The 22,122-nt window shown below is 36.4% G+C and overlaps 1 protein-coding gene across 1 annotated transcript in view; it reads left to right on the forward strand.

Moving 5' to 3' along the window:
• The window catches only part of BRIP1 (BRCA1 interacting DNA helicase 1), a gene marked incomplete at its 5' end in the record, with an annotated part of 61,668 nt that overhangs the window by 17,340 nt on the left and 22,206 nt on the right, over positions 1-22,122 (forward strand). The gene's annotated exons all lie outside the window — the stretch shown is intronic.

Consider the following 22,122-nt stretch of genomic DNA (forward strand, 5'->3'; position numbering starts at 1 on the left):
ATGTATAAATGTTTATAAAATAAATGTATTGTAGTAACACATTGTGATTATATTCTGTTGTAATTTCTTGGATGTCATATTGGCTGGCACAGAAGTTTGTTTTCATGAAAAGAACACATTCGTATTTGTTTTCAACAGATGTCTATCTTAGTTAATGAGTACAATTGTTTCAATTAGTTTTACCAAAAAAAGAGCCAGTTTGATCTGCACTTTTTTCTTAAATTGTTTCCCTGAATGTTTTGGAATTATTTAAAAAGAAAAAATAAATCTCCTGCATGTAAACACACATCACGAAAGGAAACTTTATGTTTATAACTCAGCAGCAAGAGTGCCTTTGCATGTTCTTTGTACGCGATTTGAATGTGGTATTCATCCAGTTAATTTCTTCTTTCCTTGTTTTATATTCCATTTCATTGCATTGGACGTTCTACTATATTTTTCTTGAGTCAGGGTGTATTGCTCACTGGCATTGGCTAAAAGGAATCGAATTTCTCAATTTCAAACCGTGTAATATCTAATTTCACTGGCAACAGATATCTAATTATGATTAATCTGTACCTCACAGTAGTTCTGCTTTCTTCTCTGTCAGTTCTTACTGTTATTTATGGTCAGCTCTGAGGAACAGGAATATAAACCTGCAATATGATTCCGCAATTCACGCCCACGTTTCTTGTAACGCTTGCAAGAGTGTGACTTTTTCAGAAATCATCTCAACAACCAAAACAAAAGCCTTTCAAAAAACCACCCCTCCAAAAAATCCTACCAAATTAACAAAAAGCCCCAGCATAACGGAAATAAAGGTTTCAGACCATTTCCCTTATTTCTAATGTTTCTTAACAGAGAGTATTCTAAAAAATGAAATGAAAACTATTTCTTCACAAAGTGAGGGTTTTTTCTTCACTGGGTGTTTATAAAAAATTGCAGTCATCAGTGCAATTACTGACAGTAACCATTAGGTGACCACATTAGACCAGGTAATGTAGAGTAATTGAAAAAAGCAGATTACTGACTATAAATTTATTTAACCTAGCTCACAAAATTCTGCACTTACATGCAAAGCTAACAATCTGAAAATAATTTTGCATTCAATCTATTTCGGAATTGAAATGGGAGCATACTTCAGTTTTCACGATCATCATTATTCTTTTACTAAAGTGTATAATGTTGAACAGCGTGCGATAGCTGATCTTACGTATACAGACCTGAAAAATATTTATGGAAGTTTTGATGAGAATAGTAATCTGAATTGAAAGTATAGAGAGACTTTAATGACATTTAATAAAGAAGGAAAGAGATTGCTGGACAGCTCTGGTACCCTTCCCCCCTCTCACTGCCCTTATGTTTCACTGAAAGGTCACCTAGCTAAACATGGTGAGTGTTTTGGTTTTTTTTTCCTTTGTGGGAACACTTCCATGATCCTAGCGAAAGTATTGATAAATATAAATTGCAGACAATTGAAGGATGATATTTTAAAATCACATTGCCAATAGTTTTCTATGGATGCCCTTTTTCATTCTACTTCTTTTATTCTGGATTGGGTTGCCTTTAAGTCAGAGATTAATATGTTGAAAACACAGAATAATGTAAGGATAAGCATATTAGTACAGGGAAAACAAGGTATTTTTCTTTCATCATCATACAGAATATTGCTAGCCTGGACATTTGCATTTCAAAACTGATTTTCAGAGATTTTCATGGGGAAATTGCTACATCTCTTTAAAAAAACTGCAACTTTAAAAAAAAAAAAATGTTCAAGGCAATCAAGATCTGATTAATTTAGTGAGGTATGTGACCATGTATATTAACTATTGTGAGTTAAGCAGATATTTTGAGGGCTCAGCCTGTTTTAGGAATTGGAGTTTCAGCTTTGGAATAAGTGAAAAATAAAGTCTCTTTAACCGTCTGTAAGGCTGAGGGCAGTGCTCTGAATTTTTCTGAGTGCCATCTATCCAGGTAATTTGATGAAGCTTGAATTTAGGCATGTACATTGGATTTCAGTTTGGTTGCTCTTAGAGATATTTTTTTCAGTTCAGCATACTCTTTTTGTTTTAAGAATTTGTGGCTCAGTAATGATGCCCTTCTCTCTGTACCTCTGTCAGAAGCCCTGTGTCTGGGATGGCTCTGCCTCTTTCACTACCTCACCTTCAGCGTTCATGCTGCATATTTTTACATGCTTGCCTGAAAACCTCTTTGACAATTATCCCTAATCATGTTGCTTTGTAAATGTAGTTAATTTTAATTTTCTGGAAAGCCCTTTATTAATTTAATTCAGGTAGTAAATTGCACGTTTCCTTGTTTGTGTATAAGGAGAGTGCTAGAGACAGAAGTAGCCTCCTACTGGACTTCCATTCGCTTCTGTTCACTTTAATAAAATATAGGTGTGTGTTCTTTTTTTTGTTGTAAGAATGTAAATCGATGCTTTCTGGCCTCAGTAGAATAGAAAGAATGGAGAGTGTAAGACCTGCCAGGAAGCAGAAGTTGAGAACCCTGCCTGACACAGTTTGTGGTGAACGACGTTGGGAGCCTAGATCAGCACCCAGGCAGTGTTCTCCTACTGCTTGTCCTGTTACTCAAACTTCATTACACCACGTCAGAAATAAAATAAACTTATGGCAGAAACAGAACGAATATTACTGTTGGACCTTCCCAGTCTGGAATTTAAAGGGCTTTTATGAGTAATATTTATTTCTCTAAATGTAGAGAAATTGTCTGGGATTTCAGGTTGCTTTGTAAACATTAATGAAGTAATCTACCAATACTTGGCGAAAGTGATGACCCCTGTATTCACCTTAGAGCTAGAGAAACAAACTCTGGCAGAAATGTAATGATTTGTTTCAGACTTCTGAAGTGTATAATAGAGAGAAAAAATATTTCGTCCTCACCTAGAAGAGATGTCAACCTACTAGAAAGTTTCCATGTGCAAATAAATAGAGGGCAAGTAAAATTTCTAAATGTCACCACATTAACCTAATCATAAAATGAGAAAACTGGATGCTGCTTATAGAATATCCGAGATGAATGTTATAAATGTCAGCAGAGTACATTGCTGTAGGAGCTAGCATTTTAGTCACATACTCCTTCCAGAGCTAATGCGTGCAAAAAAGCATCCATTAATGGCTTGCATTTTTCTCTATTAGTGTTTCTTCAGGTAGATATTTCCTGGGAGATTCTAGATTTCTTTGAAGAAGCTGTCTACTGCCAGGAAGAGGTAGTAGTCACTTGTCTATATTTTGCTCTGGAGTGCCCCTTACAACGAGATATTTATAATCTCTAGAATGCTATTCAACTGTTGTGTAAAGAATTTAATGACTGCAACATTGTAAGCCTGCATCCTTTCCTAATGATCAGTTTAAGAAAACTTTGTCAGGCTGAGAAGGTACTTTTCAAAGATCTTTCTACCTAACGTATGAACTGCTGCTACTGCAAAAAAAAAAAAAAAAAAAAAAAAAAAGGGAATTAAAAATAATTCACCTGTTATCTTCCTCTGTGCCCCTTCATCCCCTGTTTTTTTTAGTCAAAGCAGCTGTAGCAGAAAGAGATCAGTGCAGTTTTGTGGGAAAAGTCTGCCACCTTGTTATCTCTGTGTAATTTGCAATTATGAGATGCAATGTGAATATGAAAAAAGCAATAGTAGAGAAACTTGCCTTTATCTTAATCAGGTATTTGAATAAACATATTTTTCATTGAAGAGTGACTGTTTAAAAACATATGTATGGCAAATATCCGAGATTAATAATGCAATGGAGGAAAATATATGGAGAAAGAAAAAACAGATATATGGATAAGAAAACAATGCACCAGATGTACATCCCCACATTTGATAGGGGTCTGTTTATGTTATGAACAGCTGCGATACCATGTTTTGTGAGTGGGATCATCTACAATAACATACAAATTTTTACTGTCATTATCGGCGTTCTTGTACATTGACTTTTTTAAAAATAAGCTTAATCTTAACATCTACTAAATTGCAAACCTAGATCATTTTTAGGGCTACTAAGACTGGTGATACTATGCAACAAAAATGCATTTATGTGAAAATCAGTAGCAACTCCGGCAAAAACACTCTATAAAAGAGAATATCAGAAGGTGAAAAGATTACTCAGAAATCTAAGATGCTTTTAAACAAGATTAAGATAAGGACCATTAGGGTTCATGTCGCCGACCTGTCTGCATTAAGATATATCTTGCCTGGTGCCTGCATCTTAGATGATTCATTCAATATGTGTCATATCAAAGTCAAGGTATCCAGCAAGGAGAAAAATGCTAATGCTTATAAATTTTAGTGATAATCCATCATGATGAATTAACTGACCTTTCTTTAGTAGCTTTTTTACAAAATAAGCTTTGGACAATAATGTTAATGTTGATGTGTTGGGGCTTGTTGTTTGTTTTTTTTATTATTTTCTGTGAGGCATTGTTGGCTAATTTTTATCTGCTAATTGTTGAGCCATAACTTGGAAGTAAAATTTTTAAAATGAGATAGTTGCTGAAAAGGCTTTGAATGCCTGTTTTCATCAGTAAAACTTGTGAACTGATAAGTATTCTTCACTTGAGAATCCAAGATTTGTTTACTACTTTTTTCTTTTTCTCCTACACCTTTAAGATGTAGTATTCTCCATTGATTCAGATGAATTGTATTTCTTTTGTATCTACTTTCCTTAAGAAAGCTTTAACTTTTGAGGTCAAATAGAGGTTTTACTCAGTAGTTGCAGTGTTGCTGTTTATTTTGCATTATACTGTATCAAATAGTTTTGTAGAGGGAAATATCTTAGAAAAATAAAGAGAATTTCAAGCCTACAAAGATAAGAACAGTAACTGCTTTGTTGTCTGTCTTGTGAACCTCTTAGAAGTGGCTGAATGATCTAAATCTACACTAAAAAAGATTTGCTATACTGTTTATGAAGTATTTGTATCCAACTGTCTGTAATATAGACACTTTTTTTCCATGCCAGTTGTGTTACCGTTTTAAAATGCAGGTGACAGTTGTTTGAGGTTTACAGCTATGGTGCCATATGAATTTTACATCTAATGGGTATTTAATTACAAATGTAATACAACTGGAAGAGAAAATGAATGCATAATTTTTAAGTGTTTCTTATATTGCATTAACATTGATTCTTTTTGTATGTATAACTTCGAGTGAATTCGTGGTTTTAGGATAGTTTAGTGGAGAATAATGAAAAAGTAGCAAGACTTTCTTACAACTAAATGATATCTGCTGGAAAATTGTTAGACTGTCTAGAGCTTCTGCTGTGTACTGCAGTGATTCCAAGGGTTGTTGAAGAGTAACTTTAAGAAATGCTATGTTGGAACAAAGTGATCAAAGGCTTTTGTTTCCTAGAGCACTTTTCTTGTGAACTACCTTTTTTCAGACTGACTTATTTCTAGTAAGGTTGGTTGGCATATCCTAGAGAATGTTCTTATGCATTCTATATTAATGGGTGGGTTTGAGTTTTGTTCCTCCCTTTGTTGGGAGCTGGAAGCGAGGAAGAGAACAGGCGAAGTAAAAGAAGAAACAGGAATTGAAAGGCTAATTGAAAGCACTGCTCCATTATTGAAGTAGCAGTTTTGCAACTAAGGGTATAATTTAAAAGCAACCAAACCACAAGAAAATAATTTTTAGGTCACTTTATCACAGATGCTGTTGAACTTAAGGTTTAAATATAAGGCTAAATATCTGCAATACAGTCAGTTCTAACAACAGTTAGTGGTTACTTTTCCATGCATGTGAGTAGTCACAAGTTTTGTGTACAATAAATCTGAGACCAAACTATTCAATATCCAATCTCGAATACATATGGCAGTCCCAATCCTGCTACTGATGAACAAATGGCCTTCATAAATTGGCATTGCCATGTACTATGTTAGTTAGGAAGGCAGAACTATTATTGTGTAGGTACAGACTAATTAGTGCTGCATTGCATTTGCTGTTTCCCTTGAGAATTTTGGGGTAAGGTTATAATGATGTATGTATAGTGACTTTTGTCACTTTTTGTCACTTTGGTCTCATCCCTTTTTCACATTGTCTTGGCTGATCGTGTTTTCTCCAGTGAGAACAAGACAGTGTTGGGTGACAGCAAACCCATCTGGACTGGAACACCTCTGTTTATTGTCCTGGCTCCCTTCCCATATTTAAGGTATCAACCAAAGCTGTAGTGAAGTTGCAGACCAGTGCTGTTTACCATTCTGCTGATAACCCATTCTTGGCAGTATTACACAACTTTAGGCAAGCAGGTCTTACCAATATCCGTTAGCTCCGTGAGCAGCACAGAGCATGGCAATAAGTCTAACTTGCGCTGTTTGCAACTGGACTGAGAATCTTCAGGTTCAGTCTAGGTAGTTATTGGGAATAAACAGGAGGGACCTCAGTTTAACCTCTGACTGTTGCACTCTTCTGCCATTGCACAGCAGTGTGTCTGCGTTGGATATGAGCCCGGGTCCTTGAATATATGGTCTCCTGGCCTGGACATAAACGTGCCACCCCTGTGTATGACAGACGGAGGGAGGGATACAGTTACAGTATTAATTCTGAATGTCTGGCTCTTCATAGTTTAAGACAGACCCCTTTTCTTACTGAGATTTGTATGAGGTTGGTAGAAATTATTTTTTATTAAAAGAAATCTATGTCAGAGTGGCAGAAAATGAATTTGTCATAACACTGAAAAAAGAACAGAGTATTTTCGTTTCTAAAACTTACCTGAAACACAGTTTTGTAAATAAATTATGAGAAACCTATTTTTTTCTGCCATCAATAAAAGACCCTAACACTGCTTTCAGACAACTTTTACTTATTTAATAAATTACTTCAATAAATTTACAAAAGATGGTAGTCTGTTTAGCCAGGCCTATTAAAAGCATTAAGATTTGAGCACTGGCTGTTAAAATGAGTAAATGGCAATATCACAAAGTTAAACAAATGCCAAAAAACATTTTCCAGAGTACTGGGATTGTAACAATACCATTAATGAGGGCAAAGAGGTTTTAATGCAATTTGCACATTCTAAAGTTTCAAAAAGAGGTTTTGAGTTAGTGCATTATTAATGTTCTGAACATCTGGAACTATGTAAGAGCCGTAGACGTTGAGCAAGTGCAGGGTTTCCCCACTAGGTCTGATGCTGACTGATTTCCTCCCTAGCGAAAAGCTTGTTTTAAGAAGTTTTAGACAGTAAAATGACAATATCCAGATAAGAGATAAACATTCCAGAGCGTCTTTTTGCTTGTAATGCGTATGGAGGAAAAATTGGAAACCATTAGGTTAGTGCAGTTAAAAGGTGAATTTGAAATTAAAGAGGAAAATAGTTATTTGCACCACAGATGGTTGTTCCGTGGTGCCGTTGCACTAATTGCAGAGTGCTCATGTGAGGAATTATCTAGTAACGTCTGGTGGGTTCCATAAGAATGCTTAATTTTTTCTGTTAGGTGTATTTAGGTATAATACGCACGGATAAATGCTTTATCAAGAGTAATATTCTCCTTGATATTCCTGTTGACAGCTGTAGGACTACTTCGAGGAAGAGATTTACTCCTGTGTGTAAATATTTGCAGGATGTAGGGACCTGTTCACACCAAGTATGTTTTATGACAGAAACCTGTTCTTTGAAGTTAACGTAAACATTAATTTGCTGCATAATTTTAATGTTAGAGAATGTAATTTGCACTGTTACAGCTTTGAAATTATACAGGAAACAATGTTTCAGCGTGTCATCTAGTTTTAGGTGCTGTAACTATAGCTAATATCCAACATCACATTCATTGGGATGAAAAGAAAGGGAGGCCTTTAAACAGGCTGGCATATCAGGGATAAGTTACGAAATAATTGTAAATTAATAATGATACTCACTTTCTGCACAGCACTTGCTTGCTGCTCTCAAGGGAAAGGCATTCTCTTACTCCAGAAGCCTTATTTGTTTGAGCCAAACAGCTGCAACGGTGCTATTACAGTATGTAAGAAACCCTAAAAACAAGAAAAGACTTTAGGGAATAGAATTCTGTCATCCTTGCTATCTCAAATTATGTGCAAGTACCTAACAATACAAGTAGAGCAAAATGATGGGAGAGTAATTAAACAACGTGGGAGAAGCAGTCTGTGTCTCTTTCCTGGCGCTAATGACTCTGCGCAATGTTCCCTGGAAGTCACCGGTGTTTTTTCAGTGACTGCGGAGGGCTGAGGTAGGGCTCATGACACTGAAGTGACCCTGTGGGTTTTTTTTTCTTTGTACAGAAAGGCTTATTGCCAGATTTTAAAGCTGTGTCTCTTGCCTTAGTCTGATGGAAATCTTCGTGAAGTGACTTCTGTCTGATGGTCCATAATTTTGGGAAAACGTGATCTAAAAAAGCCAAATTCTAATGACTCGGGAACTAAGCATTTCAACATTTGTACCTAATAAACGTAGATGGAATTTCGTTTTACTTGTCCACTATTGATTCTTTGTTGCTTGTTTTTCACTTACTCTGCACTGGTAGTTTTCTCTCTGATCTTTATCTCAGCTCCTTCATGTTTTATGATTAATGGCAGCAAAAAAGAAAAAACATATACAGCATCTACTTTCAGTTTCATTCTCCATTTTTTTCCATCATTTAAACTTTTTAACGTCTGTAATATAAACTGTATAGCTATTGGGGGCCTTCACATTCATCCGAAAGAATAATTTTCAGGCTTGGTGTCCATTATCTGAGGTGTCCTCTGAGAGCTCCAATGGCTCCTGTAAATCTTAATGTGATTTCTGAAGTCTACAGTTTCTGTTTTTCCCACTGACTTGGGCATAGCAAAGAGATGTACATAAAAATCACAGTGAGTGGTGGAAGATTTCAGCCATTCCATCACGACGCACTTTTCTCCCCTTGGCACTGGAGACTGTTGTCATGGTATTGGCTCAAACAGAGAAGAACAGTAGCAGAAGGAAGAGTGAAGAATTAGAGTAAGAGTTTTTCTATACCAAGTATATAATCTTTATCCTCAAATTCTGTTGGCAAGCTTCCTTCTTCTGTGTCATCAGTTCAGTCAAGTTACTCTGCCAAACTAAATTTGGAGATGGAGCTGGCACTTCACACCCTGGCAAGATTGTTTCTTGTGTAACTATAGATACTCCAGCAAACATATCTTCTTGAAATAAGGCACAATAGTGCTCAATTATGCTCTAAAGGAGTAACTGAAGTGCTGTGTGGCTGAAGTTCTCCTAAACTTTTAAAGCTGATGCTTGTTTTATAATAACAATTTGTTACAAATTTTTCACTTAGAATTTTTTAACCTCCTGAGTTGTTTGGGTTTGGGGTTTTGTTTTAGGGGTGGTTTTCTCCCCAGTAGCTGATGTCAGTATTGACCTTCCACATGTGTTACAAAGCAGACCAAGAAAAATGTTGGGCTCTGTCAAAGATAAAATTTTATCTTTAGGGAATGATAATTGACAATCTGAATAGTTCCACAAATTATTTTTTTTTTTCCTAAATAGTATGACAGGATTATAGATATGCACTGGTTATGGAGTGATTTTCCTGGTTTCTGGGAAATTAGAGACAATCCAAATGTTAGATATGCTTAGAGAAGTTAGAGGCACTGATCCGGCAGCTTGCTGCTGAATGACAAGGTTCTTCCCCCTTTCCTTGTGATTGTTCTTGTGCTACTCTGAATTTTGTGTCAACTGATTCATATCTCCAGAGCAAAGGAAAGGTTTTAATTTTTTTTTTTTTTTTTTTAATCCCTGGGTAGTTTCCTGCTGGCTTTGTGAACTGAGTTGGTGAGAGAAGTGTCAGACTCAGAGGAAGAGATGATATTGCACGCTCAAGGAAGGGAGCATGATCATCCCTTTTACTGCTAGAGCTCAGTCTCAGCGATGAAATGTTACATGCTTTTTTAAAATATATTTTTCAGTGGTTGACCTTAATATGAGAATCTATAAAGATACTAATTTGGAAATTCTGATCTTTTTATGAAATACGGTTTATGTTATGTAGTTGTTAGTATGAAATTGCAGATTGTTAACTGGGTCTGTCTTGACCACGCGTTAACCAAATAAACTGGAGAGTTACTCAGGTGAATGTTCTGGGTGAGGTGATATGAAAAGAATGAGCTGTTCCGACTTCCCGTTCTGTGGAAACCTGCAGAAACTGTGGGAACAGAGGAGCCATTTGCTGTTCCTATGTACTACTTATTGCAATCAGACATTTGACACACGGCCACTCCTCGAGTACACAGCGGCCGTCATGGCTGAGTGTTCTAGCTGTTCAGTGCTCTTGGCTCAGGGGAAATTTCTAGGTGTGATTTGGATCCCACCTTATCTTTCTGAATTACTGGCTGCAAAGAATGAACAAATACGCGTTCCGTGGCTTACTGAACTGCTATGGTGACCAGCAAGGGATGTGCAATTATTCAAGTGCCCTGTGGCACTTGCTTTTTACATAGAGCAGATATACTTTCTGATAGCATCTGTGCATCGTATAAAGTAGAATCTGTAGCGACAGTCTGTGGCAGATTATTGGGTATTATGTCTAAAAAAATTATATGCCATACTGGTAGATGAGTGTTTTGCTTGTGAACTTCACACCCTGAGAGCTGTGCAGGTTAATATTTTATTATGCTGTTAGTTTAAATACCCTGAGCATACAGCATCAAGAAAATAAACTAAAAATCTATTATTGTTTCTCACTTCTGAGCTCTGACTTGTCAAAGTGCTGCAAGCTGAATTGTTGTATCTAGTTAACACATGCTCCAATTTCTGTTGTAATTAACACTTTCTGCTTGCATATTTTTCCTACCATTTAAGTAGTAACTGCATTCAAAATGAGTTTTGCAAATAAGGTTTGTGCTCTGTGAATGTCCAAATAGTAAATAACAATTACAGTCAACTTGTCTTTTTCTTCAAGAGCTTTTAATGAAGAGGAGAGAAAGCAGAATGGAAAACGGTAGTTATTAATAGGGAACAATATGCATAAGCAACATTATTTTTAAGAAGAAGGAGTATCTTGCACAGGTGACTGACATTAATGTTGTTCTGAACCATTGCAACCTACAGAGTTCCTGGTCCCTTTGGCATTTCTGAGATGTTCACTGCCTGAGGTGGCAGAGAAGCGACTTCTTCATGTGTGAAAAAACACTATATATGAGATAAAATATACTTGAAAGCATATATTTAGGTAGCATGTTCTGTACCAGCAATGTAACAGCATATACGAGAATTTGAATATTAAATGTATTGAAAGGGATACTTGGGCTATTTTAAATTCAGAAAAATTCTACTTCATTGGAAAGTTAGAAAGCCTATCAAATCGTGTCTTGGAAGGTCATGCTTTAGACTTAGTTGCTAATTGGGTAAGCGAGCTTCTTTGCGATAAAATGTAGTTGGTGACAGAGTGTATTCTAAAGAGCATCCATTGCATTTTGATTCAGTTCACAGCTCATTAACGGTTTATTTATTTAGCAAAAATGTTTTGAAACAAATAACTTGCACTAAACTTAAAACTTCTAGTTTTGGCTTACCAATGAGCCACACTGGTTGCCAAATTGCAGTCTGTTACATTTAAAACTTGGTTTTCAGCTTTTTCTTCCTATTTTTGATCATGAGCTAAGAAATTATTTTCCTAAGAATCAGATGTTCTGAAAAGTCTATTGTTCTCTCTTCCTACATTTTTTTTGTGGGGGAGAAGTGAAGGAAGAAGGGGGAATAGAGTTGTCTACTTAGAAGAAATACTTACACTAGTTTTGGGTGTTTTTCTTTTACTTTTTTTTTTTATTGTGTAGTATATATGGTAAAGGTATATCAAGCATTTACTGTTGGGGAAAAAAGATGATCCAAGTTACATGAGGTAAGATAATTCTTTTTCACTTGGGAAAGAAGGATTCTTATTTAAAAAAAAAATAAAAAAAATCTAACCAGCACCCCAAACCAGAAAACCATCTCCTTACTTAGCGTAACTCCACATAGTTCCAGGGAGGTCACTAGATTTATGGTAAAGTCTGTGTTTAGGGATCCTGCTTTCAGGTTTTCATCCCCAGCATCAGATTCTTTTTGTGGGATAGATAACAGTTCATGATTCATTCTTATTATTCGTGCTCTTTTATCTACAGAACCCTATCTTACCTCTTGATTGTTATAGAAATGTTATATGCTTAGTTCACTTTGGCAGACTGCTGTAAAATTTTCATTGAGTAAAGTCATTGAATAGCTTCTTGCGGTGTGAGATTAATCACTTCTCATTCTTTCCTTAATTACTGCTGATTGAAGTACATGTTTCTGATGCTGGTGACATTGGGGAGTGTCATCATTCGCACTGTCATGATTGCAGAAAGTTTTATCGCTTTGTATTTCTGTCTTAACATTTGCTTCATTCTTTGACAGGCCTTGAATTGTATGTATTTTTGTGTTTTGCGGTCCTACTTCCCAGATGAGAGGTTTTAGATGTCTCCAAGAATCAGAGCTCATCTCGTTCCCTGTTTACCATATTTTATCATTATGTAAATACCTATTCAGAGGTAAACATTGTGCATAAAATACACAGTTGTTGCTGAGAAATTGCCTTAGATCTTTTACATGTACTGAAAATGACTAACCTTTCTCAAAATTACTTAACAACTACAGGTGTAAAATGCCTTCTATAAATTTAAAAGTGTTTCCTCTGTTAGCTTTTAGTCTTCTATTAACACTAAAACCTGTTACTCTCCCACTCGTGGAGTCAGTCCCCCACGACAGGCGTCTGCCTGGCACCGTTTACTGTGTGAGCATGCGTGGACTTGGTCGGCCTCGTGCCTCGGACTACTGCACATCTGTTTGAATCGGTTTTCCCAGCTGGCACTGGGCCTCACTGCTGATGGGCTACTAAGAGAACCTTGTCTTTTTTTTTTTTTTTTTCCTCTTTATTCTGGAAAAAAAAAGAGGTCAAAGATGACTGAGCTTGGTTTTTGACTGGTGAAGAAGATGACAGCAGTGTGGGATGCTGACTTCATTTGTGAACAGTTAATAATTTTGTATTTTATTCTGGACCAGGATCTAAAAAATCCTTTTAAAAATATTTTTTTCTGGAGAGCTTTCTTTGCGTGAACGATTGCTCTCTCACTGGAACGTGAAAGTGTAATGATAGCCTAGGGTGAATGTACAAGCAGTTCTCGTAACACAGAAAGCTGTTGTCTTGGTTAATTTTAAAACCACAAAAGAAACCCTGTTTGCAACCAGGTTGTTTAGGAACAGCTGTGATGGAGCTCAAAGGCTGAATACTTCAAAGGCTATCCAGATTTTGCGGTAAAACAAGGTGGGGTTTTGGGGAAAAGATTTTATATTAAAAAACTTCTTTAACTGTAGAAGCAATGTATTAACTGTGTTATTCTAGAGTCTTTGGCGTGCAAAACATTTCATTTTTCATTACTGTTGTCACCGTTCACATATTCCATTATTTAAGGAGGTTATTGAAAAATTGATGGCATGTTGGTACCAGAGAGACATCCTGTAGGCTGCAGTGTTGATTTATGGCACATGGAACACAGTTCAGTGCTTCAGTTTCCTGCTGGTGAGCGGCACTTTGTCATTGTCCCTAAAGAAAAATCATACCAGTGAAATCCCCTGTGTTTCCCCCAAGTTGAGCGATGCATACTTTTTCTTGGAAAATGATTATGAATTATTCACCTTTTATTGTGCTGGAGTGTGCACATGGTGATCAGAGTCTTGTTCATAATACAGAGTTTTTCACCATGTTCAGGGTTTAGTTTAATTATGTAGTTGAGTTGCATGGTAGCCTGTATCTGTTGGGGTTTTTTTTCTTCCCCCCCCCCAGTGTGTCTGCCAAGCGTGTTTGGGCTAGCATAGATTTTACCCCGCATTTTCTAGCATATGTCAGTATCTCAACAGGAGCCTTGATCCTAAGTGTTTGGTTTTCTTTCATGTTTGTTTAAAATTTTCCTTGAGAAAATAAGTACAGTACTTCTAAACTTAAAAAGACACTTTTTTCCACACAGGTTCTTGAAAATCTCAGACACTTACCTGGTTTTAAAGTTCTATTCTTCAAGCTGATTATCTGTTGTGAAGAAATGAGAAATGATGAGAGGTCTAAGTGAAAAATCTCTTGAAATAGCACACGTGGTAGTGAGAGAGATTTCCCATTGAGGGCAACTTTCTCCTGGGAGATGTGTTGAGGAAAGACTCCATGGTACAGACCACCTGTTAGGAAAATTAAAAGGCTATATGTTCGTTCTTCTTAACTCTGGAAGAAATGTAAAGTAAATAAATTTGTGACTTGGATTGAGGTCCCTTCGCAATTCCATCTCTGGACTGTTGAAGGATTTCCAATAAAATGGAAGTTTTCCGATAGAAAATAATAACCTGCTGAGCACTGATTAACTTCAGCAATTTTGTTTTAATTTTGGAATCATGGCTATCTGTGGAAGCTGAAGTTTTTAAAATCACTTTCCCTTTAACTACTTTTGCTTTAAATATATGCTCCCTTATTTTATGCACTTGATTTGATTTTTGCTGTAACAGACGTTAAGGGTTAGCAGTTAAATACACATTAGAAAATCTTCCTCATCAGCTGAAAAGGAGAGGTTCTGAAAAAAGTGAGGAATGTGTGTTTTCCTCTGGAACTTGTACTTAGGTGAGCATACGTTCTGGTCCCGTTCCTTCACAAGGTTTACTTTTACTTTGGTCCTTTTCTAAGGTCTTTCCACATTAAAATTCCTCTCTGTGTTGCCTGGTCTTCATATTCCTCGAAACAAAAAAATCAAAGTCTGAATGTATCATGTTCCCTGTATTCTTTAATTATTGGTTTTACAACAGAATGCTTTCTTTTTTCTGACGGCAGAAAAAATGTTTAATAATTTTTTTAATATATTTTCTGTTTTGCAATTATGGAGCTTTTCATTACAGAGGCTCTGTAACACTTTGGGAAAGGAAATCAGATAGAAATTGATCTGGAGTTAGTACTCTGTAAACCAAGTCTGGTTCAAAAGACCACTTCTTTGCATTGCGGGTTGTAGCCCCACGATGATAATAAATAGTTGGGGAAATGTGCAGAAGAAAGGAGGCGTAGCCTCTCCTCAACAAGAATAGCATCTTTGTGTGGCCTGTTTCCATTAAAATGCTGTATTAAATCAGTTTATTTTTGGCATGTGAAGAAAAGATTACCTGTGCATATTTATATGGGTGTTTAGTATTTTTCTCCAGTTTGCCATTAACAGTGGGAAATTAATGTTCTATTTTGAAAGTAGATTTTACTTCACAAAGGAAATATTTTCATGTTCTCTTTAAATGAAATGTGTTATAATTAGAAATGGAGAAAATGGAATTTGAAGCATAAAACTTTTTTTTTTGTGAATAGATACGTTAGTATTTTGTGTCAGCTTAGTCATTCAAAAGAATGACTTTTAAGTACCTGTTTGTATTATGTTAGATACCTCCCATAAACATGAAGAGGTTTCTGTGAATCAGTCTATTGCTTAACCTTTCATGAAAATCTAATTGAGTGCGAACAACTGCTTAAATAATTCAATGGACTAAGTTATTCTTGGCTGGTATAGTCCCAGCCTGGCGCAGTGCAAATGTCTGGGTGTCAAGCAAAATTCAGGGTTTTTTCTTTTTTGGTGAGGAATGTGATTAAGAATAAAATCACAGTTGAAAAAGCTTACAGGTTGGTTAAGGAGGAAAAAAAGCTGAAATGTAGATTAGCTCTGCCAATTTGGTAACTGACTTGTGGCTAAAAGGTGCATATTCTCTCAGTCCTTTTGAAAGCATGTAATATTTTGGTCATACTGATAAATGTTACTGGGTTTCATTGCTTGCTTTTCATACGTGTGACCTTTTACTCTTGTTAAGGGACATTGTGCATTCTATAGTACTATTTTTAATAGTTCTAGAGTGCTATTTCCAAATTGATTTTAAAGATTTGGATAATGGATATTATATTTCATTGGTTAGTTGGCCCAAATATTTTCCCTCCTGTTTTTGGAAGGAAACTCGGCTTTTTCATTTCACCTGAATCCTTCCAGGCACTTCTCTCTTCTCCCTTCAATCTTTTATTCCTATTTTCATTACTCTGTTTACTTTCCTCCTTCTGCTGTTTCCTTTGTGTTCACTTTTAACCTCAAAGAACTTTTCTTGTTGCGTTTTGGGGGTTGGTGCGGGTTTTTTTTGTTTGTTTGTTGTTTGTTTTTTTAACTAAAGGTGGAAATGGAGTTAATTACTGATCCCATGCTGCCACTTTGGCTTTGTAAACTGTAGGTTCCCCCAAACTGGAGAGTTCCAATAGTGCTGGAGGTCAGTTAGCTTGTAGGATTCTGGGTCATTTAGTACAGATGCTTGGTAACCCTTTTAGTTCAGAGAACTGTCAAAAAACTTTTGCTAATTCTGTACATTTGTAAAACATCTCAGTTCTTGAAGAAGTTAGTTTAATACGAGCCTGTAATAACGGTATGTAAATGATGTGAGAAAACTGGGTGGAGCCTTGCTGGATACATTCTTCAGGGTTACTTTAAAATAACATGAATTTAAGGCCACTGGTGTTTAAGCGACATACTAAATGCATTTATTTAATGACTGAATATATTTTTGGATTATCACTAATATAGAGACAGTTTCATTCTTTTGTAATAGAACTAGAACATTCAACCAGGTAATTAACCATCACGCTGAACAGACTAGAGCTTGGAGACCAGTGGGAGAGTGGTTTGAGCAAAAAGTTACAGCTGTAGCTAACCAGCTGACTCAGCAAACTGCATCATCCTGGAAGCTTATTAAAGGTAATGCGATGCCTATGGAATTAGATACATTATAAAAACATCTGTGCCTTGAGATCATGAGAGGATTACTTTGGTGGAAAATATTATGTCCTCCATCCTAATAGCTTTAATTTGCAGAATGTATAGATTTTTTTGTAATTTTTTTTTTTTTTTTTACTGAACGGAAGAGAGGAGGCAGCTGATGCAGATGCAGGCTGAGTGGTCCTGTGATGTATAAAGCAACCTGTACTATTTTTGGTTTTGCAGACAGCCCAAATGGTGGGAAACATTTTGTAGTAAGACAAGAAAACTGCATTCTCTCTGAATGTAAGGGTTTTCAGTAGATGCAGAGGGGGAGGAAAAACACCTCTTATTTGTTTGGTTTTGACACCTGTTATTTTTCTCTCAGGATACAAGCACTGCACTGAAGCAAAAACATTTGATAAAACTCAGTGTATAAATTTGGTATCTGCACTCCTCTGCCTCCTCCACTCCACTGCTTCCTCCTGTTGCTTAGATCATAGAATCATAGAATAAGATAAAAGCACTCACTGAAGAACAGTTACTCAATGTCTTGAAGCAAAACAGAGTTTATGAGATCAGTGGAAGAAGAGGAGAGGAAAGATACAGAAATTAGTCTTCTGTTACTGAAGAAGGTATAAATTATATTTACATCTAGTATAAAATTTAAAGAAGAGCTACTTAAAATGTTAGGCACACTGCTGGCCAGGTCTGTCTGAAATAATATGTTTTTAAAAGACTGGTTCATGCACATTCTTAATGATAGACAAAAAAACTTTTAAATAAAAAATTTTGCAAAGAGCAAAATTATTTAATACTATTAAGTTTTATTGTTAGAAGTTTGGAGTACTGTCTCTAAATTATTAAGCTTTTTATTGGTTACCGAATCACAATATCCACCGGTTCCAGATTTGTATCTCCCTTGGTCTATTTTGTGATGTATTTGTTCTCTTTTATAATGTGTTACTGAAACTTAAATGCTGGTAAGACAATGTATTGCATACTTTGGAAAGGTCTAAGACCTTATTAATGTATGTTTAAAATATGCAGGGATACCTGTTTTATTTTCATAAGTTTAAGTATGACTCAGATGAGAGTGGAAGAAGCATTAGTTTTAAAGTTAGAGCACCGTGTGTTGGAAAAAGTTTTATTGTTTTATTTAAATGAGTAGGGTTTAGGTTTGTTCCCTCCTCCTAGCTAGTTGGAATTGCCTTTGGATGCATTTTCCTTACTTTGTGGTTGATTTTGCATATATGGGGAATTTATGGCCTTTTTCACAATGTAAGATTGTGAAAGGACTAGAAGAGCACAATTCAGTTCGACAGGTTCTCTTGTCTCTCTCTGAATCTAATTATGGTTGCTGAAACAGTTGTTCATCCTGTATGTGGAGAGAGGCGCAGCTGGATGCAGGTACATACATCTGCGGCTTCTTAAAATGTTTTTGGTATTGCAAAGTTAAAAGAGAATAAATCTGTAAGACAGTTCCAAAGTTACATACTAAAAAAACTGTTTAATGAGATAATCTGTAATTTCCGTAGTCTGTGTACTAGGAAAATAACATGATGTATTTCAGCTTTGTAGATGTAAAAGTATATTATCCATCTGCAGGAGCTTTGGAGGATCCTTTTATGCCATGTTTGAACTCCCTAATCTACATGTCTGTAGTGTTCTAGTTTAGTCTAGATTCCTTTTGGAAACACTTGTTATAATCAGCTGGAAGTATTCAGCAGGGAATGGGCCGGGCCAGTCTTTTCCATTTCGTGTTTCTCGAGACATTTCAGGTGTCACAAACCATAGCTGGAAATGATCTTAAGATGCATATAACTATATAACATCTTAAAAAAACAAAACACATTACCATGTAACATAGCCTTGAAATTAAGGGGAAAATGTTTGTATTGTGAGATTTTAGCTGCTTCTAAAACTGACCACATCTTCCTCACTCCATTTCTTGTAAATGTAGAATTTTGGTGTCTGTATGTAGAATGTGCATTAAGGGACTGATACTTAAAAGATGACAGAAGAGTGTATCGTTACAGCAGCACTGTCCGTCTGCATGTGTCACTTTTTACATGTTGGTGGATCGGATGATAACCCTGTTTTCTGTAAGTGACTGCGCTTGTGGTCCCAAGTGTAGCATAGCCCTCTTAGTTCTGCCAAAACAGAGTCTGGTGGAGTAAATCCTGTTGCACAGCCTCTGGCTTGGCCATAGACGTCTGTTTTCCGTTTCTGAAGTTTTGTGCTGACTGCGTGTAGAACTTCTATTTGACCCTTCAAACACGTTTCCAGCCCACTGGAGACACGCTTTGATTTGAAGCAGTGCTTATTCAAAAAGAAAATTCTGGTAGCAAACACATGAAGAGCTCTGCTTGGGAAAAGGCTTTTAGATCAATGTTAGTCCCTTGGGATTCTCTGACTTTTTGCACTAACAGTGGTGCCAATACTGTGATTTTTATTAAGAAAAACCTAATGGCTGTTTCCTTTCTCCCCCTGACTACGCTTCATATCTGAATAACAATGAAAAGTAGAACTTCATATCATTAAAAAAAATATTACGTAGAAACGAGTTTTAAAAATGCCAAAGTTTGGATAAATGTTTTTCTTACTGCATAATGGCAGACTTTTAAGAGAGTTACTTTTAAGAGGATATTTGTGTATATTTTGGGGACCTTGAAATACCTTTTGTACAGTTATCATTATATAATGTATGGGTAACAAGACAGCATATAGATTTAAAGGTGCACAAGAATATACGATGCAATTGTAACTGATAGTTATTATTAAATTGTTAATAGTTATTAAACTAGCCAATAAAGCCAGAGTGATTTTACTTTGCTATCAGGTGCTGCTTAGGTCATTATCCCTTTTGCCCTGTACTGCTCTCACACATCCTTTCATATTTTGAAGTGTTCCATTGCTTCCGCAAGCGCTTTTTGATGGCGGGATTATTTCTGTGATGCCTTTTTACTCTGCTGGCAGGGTGAGATCCATTCGTTAGGTGAGTCAATGCTAAAATATTTAGGGAATATTCTATGTAAAGAAATTTAGTAGCAGGACAAGAGCTAGGGAACTGTAAACCAGAATAAGTAACTCATCATGTTACAGTGTTTTCTGTTACACTCTTCCTCATGTCAGGTAATAGCTGCTTTAAAAATCACTGTCAGGAGGTAATGAATACTGCAGAAAACGTGCATTCCCAGCAACTTGATTGCTGCAAGTTAACTTCTCAACTTCGTTAAGATGCTGGAAATTACAATGAACTCGCCTTAGGGTAAAATACATTAAACAAATCTTTGGTCTTGCTTCATGACATGGGAAACCCCTAATGCAATTTTTGGCACTGTATAAAACAAAGCTGCAAATGGAAAGGGGCAAAGCTTTTCCTTCATGGACACAGACTGAGAGGATTTTGCCTAGGAGTGCAACATAGTGGCAAGAGATGTTGAGAAAACAGTTTCCCCCATTCCCAAACTTCAAAAATGCTTCAAAAACTGCCTAAAAAAGAGGATGCCGACAAAGGCGAATGGTGAATCTAAATACTGAGCTCACAGTTTCTATGGATCATAGCTTACAGGTGTCTTTAAGTTGCGGAAAGGAAAAAAAGGAAAAAGCTATCAAAGTAAACATCCTTCAGTGCATGGGAAGATGACAGATTCTTTCTAACAAGATTTTCTGCTCTCCTGGAGGAAGACCATTTGTTAATAAACCATTTGAGAATCCATTTTTAAGGGATTTAATAAAATATACACAGACTGCCTTCCACTGCAGAAACTATTATTCCCTTGGGTAGAAAAAGTGACTGACTGTGGGCATTAATGGTTGCTTCCTGTGATTCCTGGCATTATATCTTGCTCCCATTTGCACTTTTTCAACCCGAAGTGAAATAATTTTTTATGAGAAACCTGCACTTGATTCCTAGCTCTTATGAGGCATGTATGTGTTCTATATTTTATTTATTTGTATTCAGTCATGTCCATAATTCTCGTCGGTTTAGTGTCTGTGTCTATAGCACGGGTATTGTGTGTGTTTGTGCGTACTTCCCTGGGTTCAAGAAAGTTTCCATATCTAGCAAACTCCATTAAGTGGAAGAGGTAATAGCTTTTGTGTGAATTAAATGAATTGTTCCATTCTTGCCAGAGATTTCCATGAATAATTCTCCCATTTCCATCAAAAAATTTAGATTTTCTCTTGTGACGGTTTCTGTCAATTAAACAAGAAACCTGAACCTATAATGGTCTAATAGATACTTACCTGGAGGGGCTGGGTAACCCCCAAAAGAGAAAAGATGTTTTCTTAAGAATTTGAAGGCAGATTTTCTACTGCCAAGTTCCCAACTATGAATATAAGTTATACTTCTTTCAAATATGAGAGAAATACAGTGGCATTGAGGGATTGAGTAATTTTTGTAAGGAATCTTCCTCTTTCTGAGCCTATCAACAGACTTTGGTTCTCTTAATTTAAGAAACAATTTTGCTGCTAAGAACACTTCGTAAGGGTGTGTTTGTGAAAAATGCCAGTTGATTTCCTGTAGCTGAGAGGATAGGAGGAGAATAAAATGACGGGCAAGTGACCCTTAGAAGTCAAAGCATGGATAGTTTTATGTATGTAAACGTCAAATCCGGTTATACCCAAGTGTGTCCTGTCTATATTATCTTACTGGCCTCCCTTTGCTGTGCATGGTAAACAGCAGGCAGTGCTAGAAGTGAGTTTAGCAGAGATTGCTAAGTGAATGCCCAGGCAGACGCTAGTTTCACAGAGGGAAGAATGAAATCTGGAAAGCTAATAATATTACAGTCCCTGGCAGCTCTAACAGATCCCAAATGGATGTACTTACAGCCATAATTTGTTTGATTCTTTTCTTTACCAGAATTATCTCTGTATGATATCCAAGAACTGAAGACATAGTGCCAGGCTGTGGATGGCAAGATGGACTGTCATTGCTCGGTCATTGTATTACAACCTTTTATATAAAAAGAGATTACAGACAGGATGCTGCCAGGAAATGACAGAGCTGGTAGAGAAGGGGACAAACAGTAGGACAGACACATTTAGAAGAGATGATTTGTTCTACAGAAACATCTGTGTGTGTAGGAAACCGTTCCTACTGTCCATCTCTGTGTGCTTGCTTGAGAATGGTGTTGGGTAGGTCGTAAGCAAGTGCAGTTCCCTGGAATTCACTAGCTTGAATAAAGCTAGTGAAAATTCAACAATAACATAATATTTGTCCCCTCTGAACCGCAGGTACCTCAAAAGGAACCAATCCAAACACTTAATGTCAGAGAATAAGTTCAGATCCTTAATGCTGAGAACGTGAAATACGCAACGGTTCTTGTAAACAATTTCCTATAAATTTGCAGATGTTCTCCCTGTAAACTCAAACGTGTCAACATTTAGTGACCATTAGT

This window comes from Vanellus vanellus (assembly GCF_965231255.1).
Source record: "Vanellus vanellus genome assembly, chromosome: 19".
In the NCBI taxonomy this organism is placed as follows: Eukaryota; Metazoa; Chordata; class Aves; order Charadriiformes; family Charadriidae; genus Vanellus; species Vanellus vanellus.